Source organism: Rattus rattus, chromosome X (assembly GCF_011064425.1).
Source record: "Rattus rattus isolate New Zealand chromosome X, Rrattus_CSIRO_v1, whole genome shotgun sequence".
Classification (NCBI taxonomy): Eukaryota; Metazoa; Chordata; class Mammalia; order Rodentia; family Muridae; genus Rattus; species Rattus rattus.
Genome location: NC_046172.1, coordinates 77,494,404 through 77,513,476, shown reverse-complemented (window position 1 = coordinate 77,513,476; position 19,073 = coordinate 77,494,404).

Below are 19,073 nucleotides of genomic sequence, written 5' to 3'. Positions count from 1 at the left end.
GGTGTGCAGCAGCCTGGAAAACAAGCTCTATACTGACCTTAGATTTCAACTGCTTGATTACCCTTTGATTACCCTTGCCCCGAGTAATGAGAGGATGTACAAGATGGAGAGTGGTTCATTTTTTAGATTAGGCCTCCTCAAAAGATCCATAAGGTCAGTAATGAACCCAGAGGCCATGCTGATATCTATGGTTTCTGCTACATCTGGGAGATGTGCTGGTATTCATGGTCTATGCTACCACCCCAAGTAATGTTGAAGCCTGAGATCTTTGTGGATGTCACTAGTCTGTATAGGAGGCCACGTTGTTGTCCATTGTTCATGTGAATGCCTTTGGCCTTTGCTGCATGAAGCCATATTTATAGTTGTGCCCAGCGCTGCCTCAAAGGGTCATGGTGGTGTCTACGGTCAGTGCCGAGGCTGAGGGCAGTATGATGTTATCCATGGCCCATACTGCCACCTTGAGACCTTAGTGAGGGTCCACGAATCCATTCTAGATTGACTGTAAATGCTTGAGAAGATTCTTTGCAGTGATATTGATCATAAAGACTCATAGTTCATAATTAGAGTCATAGAAAATTTCTGTGACAATCACTATCCCCATTAAAACTCCTGCTCCCTTCACAAATAAAACAGTATAGAAAGGAAGCCATTGAGAAGACCTCTTAAATTTTGTGGTGGGGACGCTGAAGTCTTGCTCTCCACAATTGATGTTTGCTTGCAGGGGTACCAGTGGGGAAGGACTCATTTTTCTTTAAGGCATTGGCCACTGGGAGTTTGACCATGCTCCAGTGAGTATATGGGCAACAAAAATTGGACTTGGTATTTTGTTCTTCTTTTTTTGGGTGAGGTGACAAACATGGTTGGGTGAACCTGGGAGGATTGAGAAGTGAATGTGATTGTGTTATATTATGAAAATTTACTAAATAATCAATAAAAATATTGTCTTGAATTAAAATAAGCTTTTAAGCAAATGTTTTTGGGTAAAAAGAAATGTAGCTATGTATTTGTACTGCATATGCACAGATATCTGGAAACAACCTTATTGAATGAAAGCAGTTTTTAGACATGATGGTACTTCTTACAACATTGAATCATTTAATGTATTAACGTATATTTAAGTAATATTATTTTTGTTATGAATATATTGAAACTATACAGGGACCAGGTATGTTAATAAACAATGGATAATTTATGCTAATTAATGGAACAGATGAATAAAAAGAAAATCATTTTTCTAATTTGTTAAATTTCATAAATAATAAAATGATCTATTGTTAGAAACCTGACTTGTATTTTACTTATTTAGGTGACTTTTCTTATCTCTGGTCTGATCTACTCAATGCTGATTTTGCAGTTCATTTCTCTAAGAGAACTCTATTTACCTTATCTTCTGTTTTTGGTCTGGCAATATATTGTATCCTCTTAGTATATAGGCAAATCTAGTTTGACTCATCAATAGCATAATCATAGCCAGAAAATGAGGTAGAATCTTTGTAATGTGTTATACAGCCAAGGGCTGTTTTAATACATTTCTTTCATTGACATTCTATTGGTTTAAGTACATTCTCCTTGAACACTTTCCACTCTCCTTCTGCCCATGTCTACATTCAGGAGAACATTGAAATGGTGAAAGGAAACAGTGTTAAATAGGGGAAGCCAATCTAAGAAGGCCATAGATGCTTCCCTTTCAAATACTACACCGTAGTGTCTATTGTGTTTTAGAAAGTTCAAAAACATGGAATACTTGATACCCAGTGTGAACCCTATCACTAGTTTTCAAATGATTTCCCCTAGCAAAACAAAAAAAAAGCACAACATTCTCACTATGAAAGTTTCATAAGGAGATTCCTTTTATATTAAAGCTAAAACATTCTCATTATTTTTTGTTAAATCTCTTGTAATATTTAGGTTTGAACATCCCTAAAAGGTTACAGCAACATTTTACAACCAAACACAACTGGTTTTAATTACTAACCTCACTTACTGTAAATTAGGATGGCAATGATCTGCACACTCTTAATTTAAACATGGACTTACTTCTTAGCAGACTTCTTATACTAATGAACAGGCAACAGATTATCCTCAGAAGGGCAATATACCGTACCACAAATCACAAGTTGCATTTCCTCTTTTTATTTTTTTAACTGCAAAATGTGATTCCAAAAAGATGTTATTAAGCTATAACACCTTTGTCATTTTGAAGCTCTAGGCACTTAAAGTGCTGAATTTTAGATTACTTTTTTATACTCTGCCTGTGCCTTGTTTCCTTACTGTATGTAAAGTTATTAAAGCTGTCTTCTTCAATTTCTTCTCTACTTAGGAAGCTATGACAAAAAGATGAAAGAGACTACCTTTAATCTTTAAAGGCTAAACTCAATGCAAAATTGAAACAGGAGAATACATAAAGACAATAAGAGTACTTTTCCAAAGGTAGTTTACGATCATTGAGTGGTCACTAAAAAAGCACTAAACTAGAAGTATGTGACAACATAATGGGCTTGGGGCTCAATTACCTCTCTAGATTGTTGATGCTGGAATTTTTTGGATGCTATGTAATTGTAATACCACTTGCCATGCAATGATTTGATCTCCTTGTGGTGAAGGTGGAGAACATTTGTTTTGTGAACTGCATAGGAGAAAAATACATATTAAGGAATGGGTGGCAATTAGATTTGGCAATACATTTTCAAAAACTACTATTAAATAAAGTATTTCACAAAACAAAGAGAATTTCTGTTGACAGTTGATTTACTAAAAAGGCCTAGCATGTGGAGCGTATTTGGGCATATACGTAAGAGTGGTATAACGTCCTCGTGTAGACCTATTTCCACTCTTTCTGATGAACCACAAGATTGACTTCCAGAGTGGTTGTACAAGTTTGCAATCCTACCAGCTATGTAGGAGTGGTTCCCTTTCCCCAAATCCTCACCAGTGTGTGTTGTCAATTGAGTTATTGATCAGTGCCATTCTGATTGGTATAAGGTTGCATCTCAGTGTTGTTTTTATTTACATTTCCCTGATGACTAAGTATGTTGAACATTTCTTTGAGTGCTTCTCAGCCATTTGAGATTCATCTGTTGAGAAGTCTATGTTCAGCTCTGTATGCCATTTTTAAAATCGTGATATTTTGTTTTTGGAGTCTAACTTCTTGAGCTCTTTATTTTTTAGATATTGGCCCTCCAAGGGTCCAGGTGTATTCATATTCTAACATAAATTATTTGGTCTTGAGAATGACTTTTTGAAAACTACATTGTTTTAAATGGGGAAAATGTCTCAGCATTTCAGAGCAGAGTACCCAGATTCAATTCCCATCACTCACAATGCATCTCAAAACCATATGTAACTACAGTTACAAGAAATCTGACATAAACTTCTAGTTCACACTGGGACTGAACATAAGCAGTATGCATACATATATATAAGAAAAACACTGATACAAATGAATATCAGTAAATAAAAAGATGGCAATATCAGTTTCATTCTGAAAAAAACTGAAATTTATTGTTAAGACAGTACATCACACTTAGTTGTTTAGATTTCGCTCTTTAAATTATTATTATTCTTTGGGAATTCATATCTATACAATAAAATATTATAATTTTCCATTTCACTACCTCCAGATCTCCCAGGCACATATCCACCTCTTAACTTTTTGTCTTCTTCTTTTTTGTAAATATGCATTAGCACATTTATTTCTACACATGCACATGTTTGGAGGACAACCCACTAAAACATCAGCCACTTATCAGTGGCCAGTCCTCCTAAGAAGAATTATTCTCTCTCACCAACAGAGTCTAAATATAATTAAGCTAAAGTCCTCTTGCTGAATTTAATTAGGTTTCCTAATATCTGAATCAGTTTCCATTTTAACCATTTCCAGTATTTTAATATGTGGTAAACAACCCAAGCAGCTGTTTTGTAACTGTTGCATTAATTCTTAATTACTACCCTTAAAGGCAATTAACTTGTAGTCAATGGTAATGATCTGATTACCAAAATGAAAGGTTTATATTTTGTAATGAGCAAAACAGTGTTAGTCCTCCCCTAATGTTTTCCAGGAGCACTTTGTAAAGTATAAGAATTAAGTACCAATTTTTATACATTTTTATATACATTTTGGCCTTATATAAAGATATAAAAAAGTAAAGTATGATAGTGTCATCTAAGAAAACAAAATGATATAGGTTAAATACCTAACTGTTTACGTTTACCATATATTAAAGCATTAGTTACAATAAAATGCTATTTTTGTCACTAGAAGATGATAGTACAGAAAATCATAAAGTTTTTGTTTTTAATAATAGGAAATGAATTTGTTCATCTAATATATTCTGATCATGGTTTTTCACCCCTCATCTCCTTTCAGATCTTCCCCATTGCCCCATGCATCCTACTCTACACTGTCTTTTTTTAGAAAATATATAGTCAAATAAGAGAACAAACAAACCAGAATGAAGCAAAGCAAGGTAAATGATTAAAAAAATAAAAACAGCTCCAGAGAGAAGTAGGTGGAATAAAAACATAAATTTGGGAACCGTAATATTATGAAATGAGAAAAGCATAAGAAAGTGTTTCAAAAATAATACTGAGTTACTTTGGTTTGAGTCACCTACTGTTGGGCATAAGACCTGCCCTTAAATATGGTTTGTATAGTCAGTGAGACACTACTGGAGAAAAACCACTTTGTGAGTGGTCATCATTTAGAGAGAGCTTCTGGGTTAGAAATGGGAGATATTGCTCTCCCGTAAGCAATGGAGCATCATCTACTATGGACCTCTGCTCTGTGTTAGCTGCTGTTGTCTCTGTGAGTGTTCAGAAGTTGCTGTTTCCTTGGTTTTCTCTGCCATCTCTCTGGCTCTAACACTTCTTTTTGTCTCTTCTTCCTAATAGTTCTGTGAGTCCTAAAGGGTTAACTTTCTGTATATTGTCTCATATTGGGTCTCCGTAGCCTAGGGTCTTAAAATAATTTAACACTTACTTGTATTTTGTCGAATATGGTTATGATTCTGGAAACATTACTAGAAAAATATTAATTTGGGCACATATATTAACACTAGCTTAATTTGTGAATTAATATTTCAGAATTATCATAAAAATGTTACATGTTCTTAACTTTAGTTTCTTTATGTCTTCTGAAATGCCCATATGTTGGTAGGACTTTTAAACTGTAAAATATAGATGTTATCTCTGATTAGTGGAGCTTCAAACACTTTTAATAACATAATTTAGAGGATTAAACTGTTCAGGGTTATGCAAAGGACAGTGAACATGAGGACTATCAGAACCTTTTATGGTCGAACTATGTAAAGTACAGTCAAAACAGTAAATAGTGAATTTGATGTAAATTACAGTCAAAACAGTAAATAGTAAATACAACATTTACTAAATCCCAAGTGTTCTTTCAATTAGTAGATGATTGTGAAACCATATTAATAATAGTGTGGGTTAGACATATTTCATTAATTTAAATTTTATGAGTTTATGAAATAAAAACAGAATTTAAAATGTTTGTGTCATCTTGTCAATCTGTAATAATCACATCAGTGTTATTGCAATATTTTATATGTCATGATAAATAGTAATTAATATTAAGGTAATCAATATTTCCATTTCATCCTTGAAATTTTTCACGCGGATCTTTAGAGTATCTCTCTTATCCTTTTTCAAAATATATATTGTAACCTAATAACTATATCCTACTGTGGAAGAGAATATTATATTTTTTCCTTCCTAGAATTTTAGGACATACTTTCTGATTTTCTCATATTCTCAGTCAATAAAAATTACTAATTTACTCTTACTACTTTGTGATCAAACCTTTTCTCCATAAACAACAGTAGCCTTATTCTCACTAAATTCATGTAACATAATTACTACCAGTTTCATATATTTTGCTATAAATGATTGTTTATGATTCTTCTTTGGATGAAAAATACATATCCATACATATATGTGCAGGTGTATATCTCATGTGCTGTATCAATTACTCCTCTGCAGAATATCTCTTGATTTTATGTCTTTGTGACTATGAGTAGTATAGCAACAAATAAATATGTGCTAATATCATTCATATACTCAATAGAATTTCCTTTGAATATTTACTCATAAGTGAGATATTTCATACAGTTTGAGGACTTTTAAAGTAGTATTTTATCATCTTTTGAGAATTTCATATAATATATACTGTGATCATATTCACTCATAGCTAATTTCATATCTAACCTCTCCTCACCTAACATTGTGATTTCTTTTTTTAAAGTTTTAAAGCCATCCAAGTCCAGTTTGTGTTGCTCAGCTACTATTGGGCATGTGGGTCTGCTCTAGAGTTTATTCACGTATCATGTGAGAGATTATATCATTAAAGAAACATGGTTCTTTTTAAAAGCTTTTATTCATATTTTACATCTAAAATTTTGTTTATTCATTTTTAATCGTTTATTTATTTTTTATTGGATATTTTACATATTTGCATTTGAAAGTCAATACTTCCACAGCATTGAAATTTCATCCTTTCCTTCCTCTCTCCATGCTAGATCTTTTATAGGGTTTGAGCTTACTTAGGTTTTGTGTATTGTGTTATAATCACTGGGAGTTCATATGTGAAATAGCCTCATTGTGTCTGGAAAACACTGAGTGTTTGAAAATGTCCACCACCTCCAGTTTTTCTGATCTGACTCCATCCCCTGTTTCATGAATGTCCCTGAGCTATGAGAAAAGGGTATTTTATTTAGATGTGAATACTGCACAGTCACTTATTCCATGGGCTGGCCAGTTTAGGAGCTCTTTCTTTATTTTAATTTCCTGGAAGGACAATATTCTGTGATGAAGATTGAAAGTTAGAATAACTTGCACAAAAAACAAGTCAATAGACATTGTTTTAATATTATGTCCATTCAGCTGAATACATTCGGTTCTCCCTTGGGCTAAGGCCTAGCTAGCCATGACTTATTTGCTTTCTTATCAGTGTTTCCTAAAAGTTTCATCTCATGTAGCAGCCTTAGATTTAATGAGGACTGTTTGGTTACCCACATAACATCCATGCCATTATTGCACCAGGAAAGTATCTTTTAGCTTGCAGGGATCACAGCTGGAAAACTGGTCTTTTGCACCAAATCTTCTCTGCTCTGACTTCATTATCTTTCACTGCCTTTTTTCCTTATAGATTTCCATGAATGAAGTCAGATTTCTCATCATTTATTAAATCCCAAGTGTTCTTTCAATTAGTAGATGATTTTAAACCACACAATTCAATAGGGGAGTGTCTGACTACACTTCATATTCTTAATGTGAACATAACCTTAAACAAATCATTAGAAGATCAATGGAGGTAGGAGCTACCAACTAAGGCTATCGCATTCCTATGTAGACGTGAAAAATGCAATAGTGATCTTCCAATTGTCTGCTTGGTGAATGGTTGCCCAGACTTTAAAGCCTTCCAGATCACAAGCACAGTGTTTATATTTGTATCATTTTATTTCACCCTCTAAATCTGTCTTCACACAAATCTTGCCATATCTCTATTTCTGGATCCTGTGAAGTTCTTAGGATTTGTTCTCTCCTGTCATTTCTAAAGGATGGCTGTGCTCATATAATTGCCTTGGTTGATAGCCACTTTCTTTCAGAATGTAGGATAATTCTTTTTATTGTCTTCTGGGCTACAATGTTTTTGTCTATAAATTGTCTGATAGTTCAATGTACGTCATTAAATAAATGGCATAATGTAATTGAAATTGTAATAATGGAAATCACTTATTGATTATCAGGATTTTTATCTTTGTCTTCTAGCTTAGAAAATTGTCTCTGATGTTACTGTATTAATCTCTAACACGTTGGAATCTTCCAAACTGTATGCCAGTCTAAATTATTCACATCCATGAGAATCTCTTCTATACCATAAAGATCAAACCAACATGGAACTCAGCTAAGTGACATAAGTCTCATTCCATTTCCCTATTGTATTAACTTATTTTAAAATGTCTTATGAACCATGGCCTTAGCCTGATATTTAATGAAATATTCGTAGGCTAATTTCCTTCAGTAGTTTCTATTTTCTATTTGCTGCAAGCATTGATATTTGTGTAAACCTCATTAATGTTAATTTTACTAAGTTTTCCAAGTGGTGTTTAGGAGCCAGGTCATCAAATGACTCCAAATTACATAAGCTTTTTATATAAAGATCCATAGATGCCTTACGCAGTTTCTATAATCCAATGGAACTTAGATCCCATAAATGCTTATGTTTCCCTTTTATTTTGACTTTGAAAACTTGACTATGATGTTGCACTGTTTAATAATTTCATTTATCCATTCCTTACTGACATTATATCTTCCAAATCTGATATACATGGCTCAGACTGAAAGGGATTTTAATTTTTGGTTTAAAAAACTTTCTCTAATCAAACTGTTTAGAGGCAAAATATTTTTGACTTTTTATAGTCTCAATACTAATTGGTTCTTAAGGACCTTATCTTGATATACACTATTTCGTTTAATTCTCACAACTCATTAAGACAAGTAGTTTTACTACCTCTTTTATAAATGAAAAAAGGTTAACAAAGATATGTTTTTCACAGTGATATTAGAATATATTTATACAACTGAGTCTGAAGCATGTGCCTATCCATTTACCTAAAAATGAATGGAAGTTATCATGATCATGAAATAATTCATAAGTTTCCTAATAAACACAACTAAAACTTTTAAGTTCTTATATTTTACCAAAATAAACAATAGTCTTCTGCGTGTTGATGTAAGTTCTTAATTCTGCATAAATATAAAAATCCCTCTGCATATCAAAAAAGTCTGCAAGATTTTATTTTTGTGATATTAATAGTAACAAATAGAGCTAATGCCCATATTCATAAACAGAATAAGTTATTATTTGCAACAGGAAGATGCACATAGAACATGAAATAATAAGTAAAATCCACTAAGTTCGAAAAGACAATCTCATTATGGAAGAAGAATTTGGAAGTGAAAGTTGATTTTCCTGAGGAAGAGAACAGAATGATGATTATCAGTCACAGGGTACAGAAATAATTATGGAGAGGGAGAAAAAATGATCTGTGAGAATGTCATTGTTCATAGGAGAAACAAAAAGTGTGTTTATAATACAAGAGTAGGAATATAGTGAACAAAAGCACATTTAGTATAACAAAATATATGGCAGAAACTCAAATACAGTCATCAAAGTGATATAATAAAAGTTTAAGATGATAAGCATACTAATTTAACATGAATTAAAATATCACATTTGCTGGTATGTTTGAACTTACCCCTCCCAGTATTAGGTGGGTGGGTGGGGGACCATGCTGTAGAAGCAGGGTGGAGGGAGAGGAGATAGGGTTTTGTGGAGGGAAAACTCGGGAGGGGGATTACATATGAAATGTAAATAAATAAAATAACGAAGAAAACAAATCCCAAAGTGAAAGGATCATGAATTCAGGATAGCCTGGATTACATAGGGTTTTCTAGATCATACCTGTATTATTTTGATACTTTCTCTAACAAATGACAGAAAAGTAAAAAAAAATATGTTTCATGTTATAAATATGCTCTCTATAAAATACTATTTAGATGAATGTAAAAGTATATTATTGATTTTATGAATCAATGTAGCAATCAGTGTGGCTGATTGTAGTAAATGGGGTGAATAATAAAACTGTAAATACTGATAATTTTAGTGAATATTTGAGAGTGAACTAAAGATCTATAGAAGTCCCTGATGAGGCAGAATAAAACAGACATATGATTAAATCATAGGGACATTAGGATAGTGTTTTCTATGTGACTAACGAAGATATATATTGAATAAAGTACTGCTAGTAATAATGTATACTTTTCAAGTGGTGGTCTTATTTACCTAATAAATAGACTGCATAGATCTATTAGTTAAAATTCTTGGATATAATATATAATTGTAAATCACAAAAAATGAGACAACTATTGATATTTAGGGAGTAAAAGTTCATGAGGTGCCCCATTAAAATGAATGAAGGAAAAGGTTTTCTTCCTCTAATAGGTATTCTACAGTTATGAGAATACAATGCACATACAGAGATGAACTTGTCAGATAGTCATCTTTTTTGTTGTCTGGTTATATTCATCTACTCTGTCTTGAAATATCATTTGGTAATATTAGTATATATTTATATCTTGTAAATTCAATTTCTTCTTGATTCTTGTAATTCTTCCTTACATTTTCTCAAATTTTTATATAACCAAGTTTGAAACACCAATTTTATTTTTTATTTCATATGTTATCATCATGTATGTTCATATATACACAAAACACTTGAAGTATATATTCTCGTGTGGACTATAGTGACAAAAGACTGTATAATGGAGAAGAAATAAGAAAGAAAAGCTATATCTTGAAGCTAAATATTATGCATAGTCACTTTTGAAAAAGCACTCTATATTTCGTTAGCAATCCACCCTTTCTTATCTATATTTTTCTTCTATTATTTTATATTATACTCAAATTAACTCCCTTTTAATATTTGCTTGGTTAAGTCTACATCTGAGAGCAATTTAATTGGGATTGAGAGTAATTTGTTATCTGCACACAATTTGTGGTCATAATTATGTTATGCATTATTTATTTATTTTAATGAATTCTTGTGACATTTTTACACACTATGTAAATGCTCAGTGACTATAAAACTTCTTCTCATTTTTGTGATTTAATTCACACTTCTACATTTAACATTTAGGTCTTAAAACTACTTTTTCATTACTTAGATATTATTATTTAATTCATTTGTTTTTGTCTCTCAATATCAAAAGCTAATTGTCTAAAAATAACTATCAAATAATGTGTATTCATTATACATTTGCAAGTAACAACTAACCATTATTTATTTCTCATTTTTTATTTCTATGTACCCCTGATGTTTAGAACTCCCAAAACCAAGATTCAAGGGAAATTTATCTGCTCTTAATTTATCTGAACAATAAACTAGTTTTAATTTTTTTGCATGATTTGTTCCCATTCTGAACCCTCAAGGAGAGTAACTTAGTGAGATTTTTGCTAGTTTCTTCAGAAGAGTGGTATATGTTATGCTAAGTTTTCATAACATCCAACGTCTATTTCAGTATTCCTTCCAGAAACTTAATTGGTTAAATAAAAAGTATTTTAGTGTCAATTAAAATATGTTATTAACTACTTGAGAATTTAATACAATACTATTAAATTGAATACAATGCTATGCATTGCCATTTACTCTCAGATTCATACTGCTTTCCTACATATCTTAGTGTCTTAATATTTGTTTTGTTTTTTATCAAATGTAGTCCAGCTAGTACTGCTATTATACTCTTGAGTGTGGTTCATTCACTAGATGATTTATCAGTGATCATATCTTTAAAGGAAACTAACCCACTCTATTACAGCACTTCTCAGTAGATCTTGATAGGACTTCATACCTGCTCCCCAGATTTCTGAAATTTTTGTTTGGCCTATTGTACATGTCTAGTACATGTCTAGTATATGATCTCAACTAACTGTGCCTATTAAAGAAATTTTGTAGGCTTTAGTGTTCACTCAATAACAGAATTTTTCTAAAACTTGCTAAAATATGCAATAAAATTTTCTTATGTGCACAAGTGTAAGTAAATCTATTTTAGAGTAAGTAAACAAATTTATATGTTGAGTGAAAACAAATATTTTTAAAGCTTTAGCTTTAGCTTCCTTTAGTTTTACATTGGTTACAAGTAATGATTTTACTTATCTATATTTACTCCATAAAAAGAACAACAAAATCAATCAACCAGATTCCCCAGAGCTCCCAGGGATCAAAACACCAACCAGAGTATAGATGTTGGGACCTATGTCTCCAGCTATACATGTAGCATAGGATGAACTTATCTGGAATCAATGGGAGGAGAGGCCCTTGATCCTGTGCAGGATTGATGACCCAACGTAGTGGGATGCTAGGGCAGTGAGGCTGGAATGAGTGGGTGGGTGTGGGAGCACCCTCATAGAAGCTGGATGGGGGGGGGTTGCAGCAGGGAAACCAGGAAAGGAGACAACTTTTGACATGTAAATAAAGAAAATAACCAATTAAAACAAAGACCATATAGGAAATAATGGAATGTCCATTGAAAGAAGCATGCACAAAGTTACACTTCAGGTGGTTCTTTATCAAGTTCTAAAACTTTATGACACTAGGAAGACACAAATGGGCTTTGAAGCGGTAGAACTTTAGAAAATACAACATCATAACCATAAACAAGATATGAGGGGCCATGAAGGGAGATATGGGAAATCCTAGATCACTCAGTTCCTTCACATTTCTGACAACAAACTGAATTTCTCTATCTTAGAGGTGTGGGTGGATCTTCCATACTCTATGATTTTGCCTGGCCCTGCTATATGCGCCTAAAGTCAGGAAGGTACTAGTGAAAATAAACATAATTAAAGACTTTCTCTTGTCTAGGGATAAAAGTCTCTAAACCTGCTCATATCAGCAATTCAGAGGAAAAAAATGACCTTTTTGTGTCTGACAAGACACAATTCCCCCTTATCAAGTCTTTTCCAGTCATAGTTGATGGAATGTGTGAGAGAGGGAGAAAGAAAACTAGAGGTTCTATGGCCTAAATGTGTGAAAAAAAATGAATATATTAAAATCTAGACATTTATTATGGATTAAAACATAGTGTATATTTATGTATATATGTACATATATATATGTACACACACACACATATATATATATAGTGCATGTGTGTGTGTATGTGTGTATTCTTTTTAAAGTAATTTTTCTGAAATGATTGCAAGGAGAACATTTCATGTAGTGTTAATTCAATTTCACAACAAGTTTCATGGAGAGTAGAAAATTGAATGACAAGTTTTAATTTTTCAGAGGTAATTAATACCAACTTTCCTAGTTAATCCAAAGCTCCATGTGGAGGATGCAAAAATAGCTTGCTTCATTTAATATGCATAACAGATGCCATTATATTTCTACACATCTGAATAGTGTTTTCATATTGTTAAGACGTGAGTGCAGTATTTCAATCTGAATTGTTGCAGATTTTTTTAAGTCAATAATACAAGCCTACAAAATTAAAATGCACTACTTGTGTCAACCATAACAAAATCATTGTTTGTTTATTTTTAAGGTGCTAATAAAAAAGATTAATGATACTACTGGATAATGAAACAATCTGCCAAGCGGCAAGCCCTGGAATACAGAGTGGTATAGTCTTATGGGGAGATCAGGGAAAAATACTTTCCATCCTGAATGCATGCAACAGAAATTGTTCAGTTGTCTAGCATTTAGAGATTAAAAGATGTTTATTCATTTGTTTGTTCGTTTGTTGGTTGGTTGGTTGGTTGGTTTGTCATTATTGCTGATTTGGGTTGGTTTGGCTCTGGTGTTTTTGTTTCTTTGTTTTCTACCTTTCTTTCTTTCTTTTTTCTTTTTTTTTAAATGTGTGTTGCTCAAATGTCTTGGAGATTATTTACATCCAGTCTTAAATTATTTGCATTTTACCTCCAAAAAGCCTATTTCCTCAACAAAAACATTGACTACCACTCATACACATATTATATTCCTTAATGAACCATTATTGCAGATATTGTAATCTCTTATTCAGAGCCATATATATTATACATTTTGAAAGAAAAGAAGAATGTTGGCAATGAACTGAAAGTGTAATAAGCTCAATACAAAGTGGAGGCAGGCAACTGTTTTACTTTAAGAAACCACTTAAATTCTTTTGAGTAGAATTGAGTAAACGTGAATCTATACAAATAAAGCACTAAAGACCTCATTTGTGCCCTATTAAATAAAGACCCTAAATGTCTTAACAGGATAGACCAGATATGTAGTGATCGTTACGTGGTGATTCTAAATATTCAGTAAAAAGTGATAATAATAATAATAATAATAATAATAATAATAAGAAGAAGAAGAAGAAGAAGAAGAAGAAGGAGGAGGAGGAGGAGGAGGAGGAGGAGGAGGAAGAGGAGGAGGAAGAGGAGGAGGAGAAGGAGGAGAAGGAGGAGAAGGAGAAGAAGAAGCATGGCACTAATGACATATCTGGTGCCATAGATAACATGCACATAGCTGCATGACATTTCTTTTTATACTAAATCCACACACAGTGGATATAACTCACAGATGACTAAGAAAAGCTTTATATATTATTATGCCAGTGGTCTCATCCTTTTTGGGTGATGTATCATTTGGTCCTAAAGCCATCAATGAAGTTTGAACTATGATCTAGCAATAGTAACTGCTGATGCCAAAATTTAGAACATACTCCTTAACTGTTCAAAGAGAAATATAGGAAATAAGACCCTACCTTAAATCAATCAATGTAATCTATTGTAAAAACAAACTCGAACAAAATAAAAAAAAACATGACCATATTATTAGATGCTGAGAAAGCATTTTACAAAATTCAACCTCCTTCATGATGAACATCGTAGAAAGATCAGGAATTCAAGGCACATACCTAAACATAGTAAAAGCAATATACAGAAAACCAGTAGCCAATAGCAAACTAAATTGAGAGATACTTGAAGCAATCCCACTAAAATCAGGGATTAGACAAAGTTGCCCACTCTCTCCTTACCTATTCAATATAGTACTCGATATCATATCCAGAGGAATTAGACAACAAATGGAGATCAAAGGGATACAAATTGGAAAAGAAGAAGTCAAAATATCACTCTTGTACATGATAGGTAGTATAAGTGAATGACCCCAAATTTATACAAAAGAACTCCTAAACCTGTTAAACAACTTCAGGAAAGTGGGGTATATAAAATTAACTAAAACATATCAGTAGCCTTCCTCTCTACTCAAAGGATAAACAGGCTGAGAAAAATTAGGAAATGACACCTTTCACAATAGTCACAAATAATATAAAATAAATCAGGATGACTCTAACCAAGCAAGTGAAAGATCTGTATGACAAGAACTTCAAGTCTCTGAAGAAAGAAATTAAAGAGGAACTCAGAAGATGGACAGATTTCCCATGCTTATGGATTGGCAGGATTAATTGTAAAAGTGGCCAACTTGCCAAAAGCGATCTATAGATTCAATGCAATCCCTATCAAAATTCCAAGTCTGCTTTTCATAGAGTTAGAAAGAACAATTTGCAAATTCATTTGGAATAACGAAAAACCCAGGATAAGGAAAACTATCTTCAACAATAAAAGAATTTCTGGGGTAATCACCATCCCTGACCTCAAGCTATATTACAGAGCAATATTGATAAAAAAAACTGTATGGTATTAGTACAGACAGACAGGCAGGTCAATGGAACAGGACTGAACACCCAGAAATGAACCCACACACTTATGGTCACTTGATCTTTGACAAAAGAGCTAAAAGCATCCAGTGGAAAAAAGGTAGCATTTTCAACAAATGGTGCTGGTTCAACTGGAAGTCAGTATGTAGAAGAGTGTACAAAGATCCATTCTTATCTCCTTGTACAAAGCTCAAGTCCAAGTGAATAAAGGACCACCACATAAAACCAGATACACTCAAACTGAAAGAAAAAAGGTGGGGAAGAACCTCAAACAGATGGGCAGTGGGGAAAATTTCCTGAACAGAACACAATGTCTTATGGTCTAAGATCAAGAATCAGTAAATGGTACTTCATAAAATTGAAAAGTTTATGGAAGGCAAAGGACACTGTCTTTAGGACAAAATGACAACCAACAGATTGAGAAAGGTCTTTACCAATACTATATCTGACAGAAGGCTAATATCCAATATATAGAAAGAACTCAAGAAGTTAGACTCCAGAGAATCAAATAACCCTATTAAAAATGGGGTACAGAGCTAAACAAATAATTCTCAGGTGAGGAATATCAAATGACTGAAAAGTACCTAAAGTAATGTTCAATGTACTTAGTCACCAGGGAAATGCAAATCAAAACAACCCTCAGATTCTACCTTGTACCAGTTAGAATGGCTAAGATCAAAAACTCAGGTGACAACAGATGCTCGTGAGGATGTGGAGAAAGGAACACTCCTCCATTTATGGTGGGATTGCAAACTGTTACAACCACTCTGGAAATCACTTGGGAGGCTCCTCATAAAATTGAACATAGTACTACCTGAGCACCCAGCTATGCCACTCCTGGGCATATACCCAAAAGATGCTCCAACATATAGAAGGACACATCCTCCCCTATGTTCATAGCACCCTTATTTATATTAGCCAGAAGCTGGAAAGAACCCAGATGTCCCTCAACAGAGGAATGCATACAGAAAATATGGTACATCTACACAATGGAATACTACTCAGCTATTAAAAACAATGACTTCACAAATTCATAGGCAAATGGATGTAACTAGAAAATATTATCCTGAGTGAGGTAACACAATCACCAAAAACCACACATGGTATGCACTCAGTGGTAAGTGGATATTTGCCAAAAGCTTGGGTTACCTAATGATACAATAAATAGACCACATGAAGCTCAAGAAGAAGGCTGACCAAAGTGTGGATGCTTCATTCCTTCTCAGAAGGGGGAACAAAAGTATTCATAGGAGGAAATATGGCGACAAAGGAGATAGAAGGAAAGGCCATCCAGCAACTGCCCCACCTGGGGATCAAGCTGATGCACACATAGCTACCAAACCCAGAAAATATTGCTGATGCCTAGAAGTGTATGCTGACAGGAGCCTGATATAATTTTCTCCCGAGAGGCTGTGCCACAGCCTGACAAATAAAGAGGCTAAACCTTCAGCTAAGCATTGAAGTGAGAAAAGGGTCCCATTGGAGGAGTTAGAGAAACAATTAAAGGAGCTGAAATCATTTTTAACCCCATACAAACAATAATACCCATCAAGCAGAGCTCCCAGGGATTAAACCACCATCCAAAGAGTACACATGGACAGACCTATGACTCCAGCTGCATATGTAGTAGAGGATGGCCTTGTTGGGCACCATTGAGTGGAGAAGCCCTTAGTCCTGCGAAAGCAAACCCCCCCCCCCAGTGTAAGGGAACATCTGGGAGTGGAAGTGGGAAGGGTTGGGTAGATGAGTAGGGTGGGGAACACCCTCATTGAAGAAGGGGAAGTGGATGGAATAGGGAGTTTATATAAGGGAAATTGGGAAAGGGGATAATGTTTGAAGTTTAAATATAGAAATATCCGGTAAATAAAAAGGAAAAAATATCATAGCTTTACAAATACTTCAGGGAATTCTGACACATCATTTTCCCAAACAGCCATTATAAATAATGATGTCCACATATGATACCATAGTGAATCACTATATCATATATTCATCTATTTTTAAAATTTTGCCTTAACGTGTTCCTCAGTTAAGTTTTTATCTGTCACTATTTTGTTTCTTCAGTTTCAAAAAGCACCTAGTCAAGAAAGCTTAACATCTTGTTTTATACTGTTGACTGAAAATATAAAGGGCTTAGTTTCCTTATCTTGAAATTAAAATAATTGTATTAAATGATTTTAAAACTTGATTTAAGTTTATCACAAAACCTGAGTATTTTAATGTGGCTAATAGAAATAGAACAATAAGTTTCTCTTTCCAAGCTAGCTGTGCCATGCTGCACCCTGGGAGGGGACAGAGATACTCTATTTTTCTATGGAAAATGTTTTAAGGATGAAAAGAAACAATCCCATTGAATCCTTTATTATTATAATAACATTAACTCATTAACCAATTCATACTAGAGTAGATCCCTTTGGACTTGAACATTACTCTAAATGCCCATTTTCCCTATACTGTTCCACTGGAAACTGTCCTAGTTTTATTACCAGTTGCTATGCCACAATGGTTTGATATAAATAATGTAAAATATAAAGGGTTTTAGACTCACAATACCAAGTTATAGATTATGATGGTAGGGAAGTCAAAGCCATAGAAACTTGAACCAACTGGTTTATATCATATGCACAGAGAAGTACAGAGAGCAATCAATGAATATATATGTGCTGGTGTCCATCTTAATTTCTCCTTTCTTAAAGGACTCAGAATTTCTATCTAGGGAATGGGGCCATACACAGTGTATAGGCCTTCCCTACTTTTTCTTCCCCCATCCCCCCCTTTTTTGAGATAAGGATGAAAACTTTTAATAAAAATATAAAACATTAAAATCCATTTATAAAACTACACATATACTTTTTCTGGATATTTTAACAACATTAGTTAGTGTGTATCACTATTTCTAACTTTATATACCATGCAAAACATTTTAAACAAAGAAATTAAAGGAAGATAACACAGAAGCATTGTAAATTTAATCCAAAGCAGTAGTGCTTCATTGTCATTTTATTTTATCAGTGTTTATGTCCCATAAGTTCATATCTTCCATTGTTTTTTCCCTATAAAATATTTGATGAATTACATTGATATATTTTTGGGGTTTTGTTTTGTGAACATATAATTAAGTAAAATGTATTCTGGGGTGATTTTTATAAAATAGTTTGAATATTCTAGTGATGAGTTTGAAAATAAAATATAATAGATGAGGCAGAGAAGGTGTCTTAGTCAGTACGGTAGAGACCATGCAAGCCTGGGGTCCTGAGTTCAGATATTCAGCATCCAGAGAAAATCCCTGGTGTGACAACATGTATGCATCATCTTAGCATTGAGACATCAGAAGCAGGAGGCTCCCTGTTACCTGATGGTCAACTACATTAACCAAATTGGTGGTGGTCTTTAGGTTCAAACTAACGAGGTAAAAGGAGATTACATCAACACAACAAGATCAAGGCATAGGAACAGTCAGTGTGATCTAGGTAATCTCTTGTTGACACTCTCAACTGAAGTGGTTCTAGATTGTGTCATTGATAATTTAATGATCAAAGATATAAAAATATTCAAAGCATATTCAAAGCATCATTCTCATTATGTTTTTAGTTTCCTTAAAATATAGCTGTTAATTTTACAAAAATATACTGATATGTGCCTTCATTGAGGGACTCTCGTATTGAAGTATTATATATATTAATTATAAGAATAAGAAAATTTAGCAGTTAAGTATGGTTGTGCTTTTACAATTGTTTATCCTCATTATTTAAAATAAGTAAATAAGGAAGGTTGTCTCACATGTAACATTAACTCTATAAATTCAC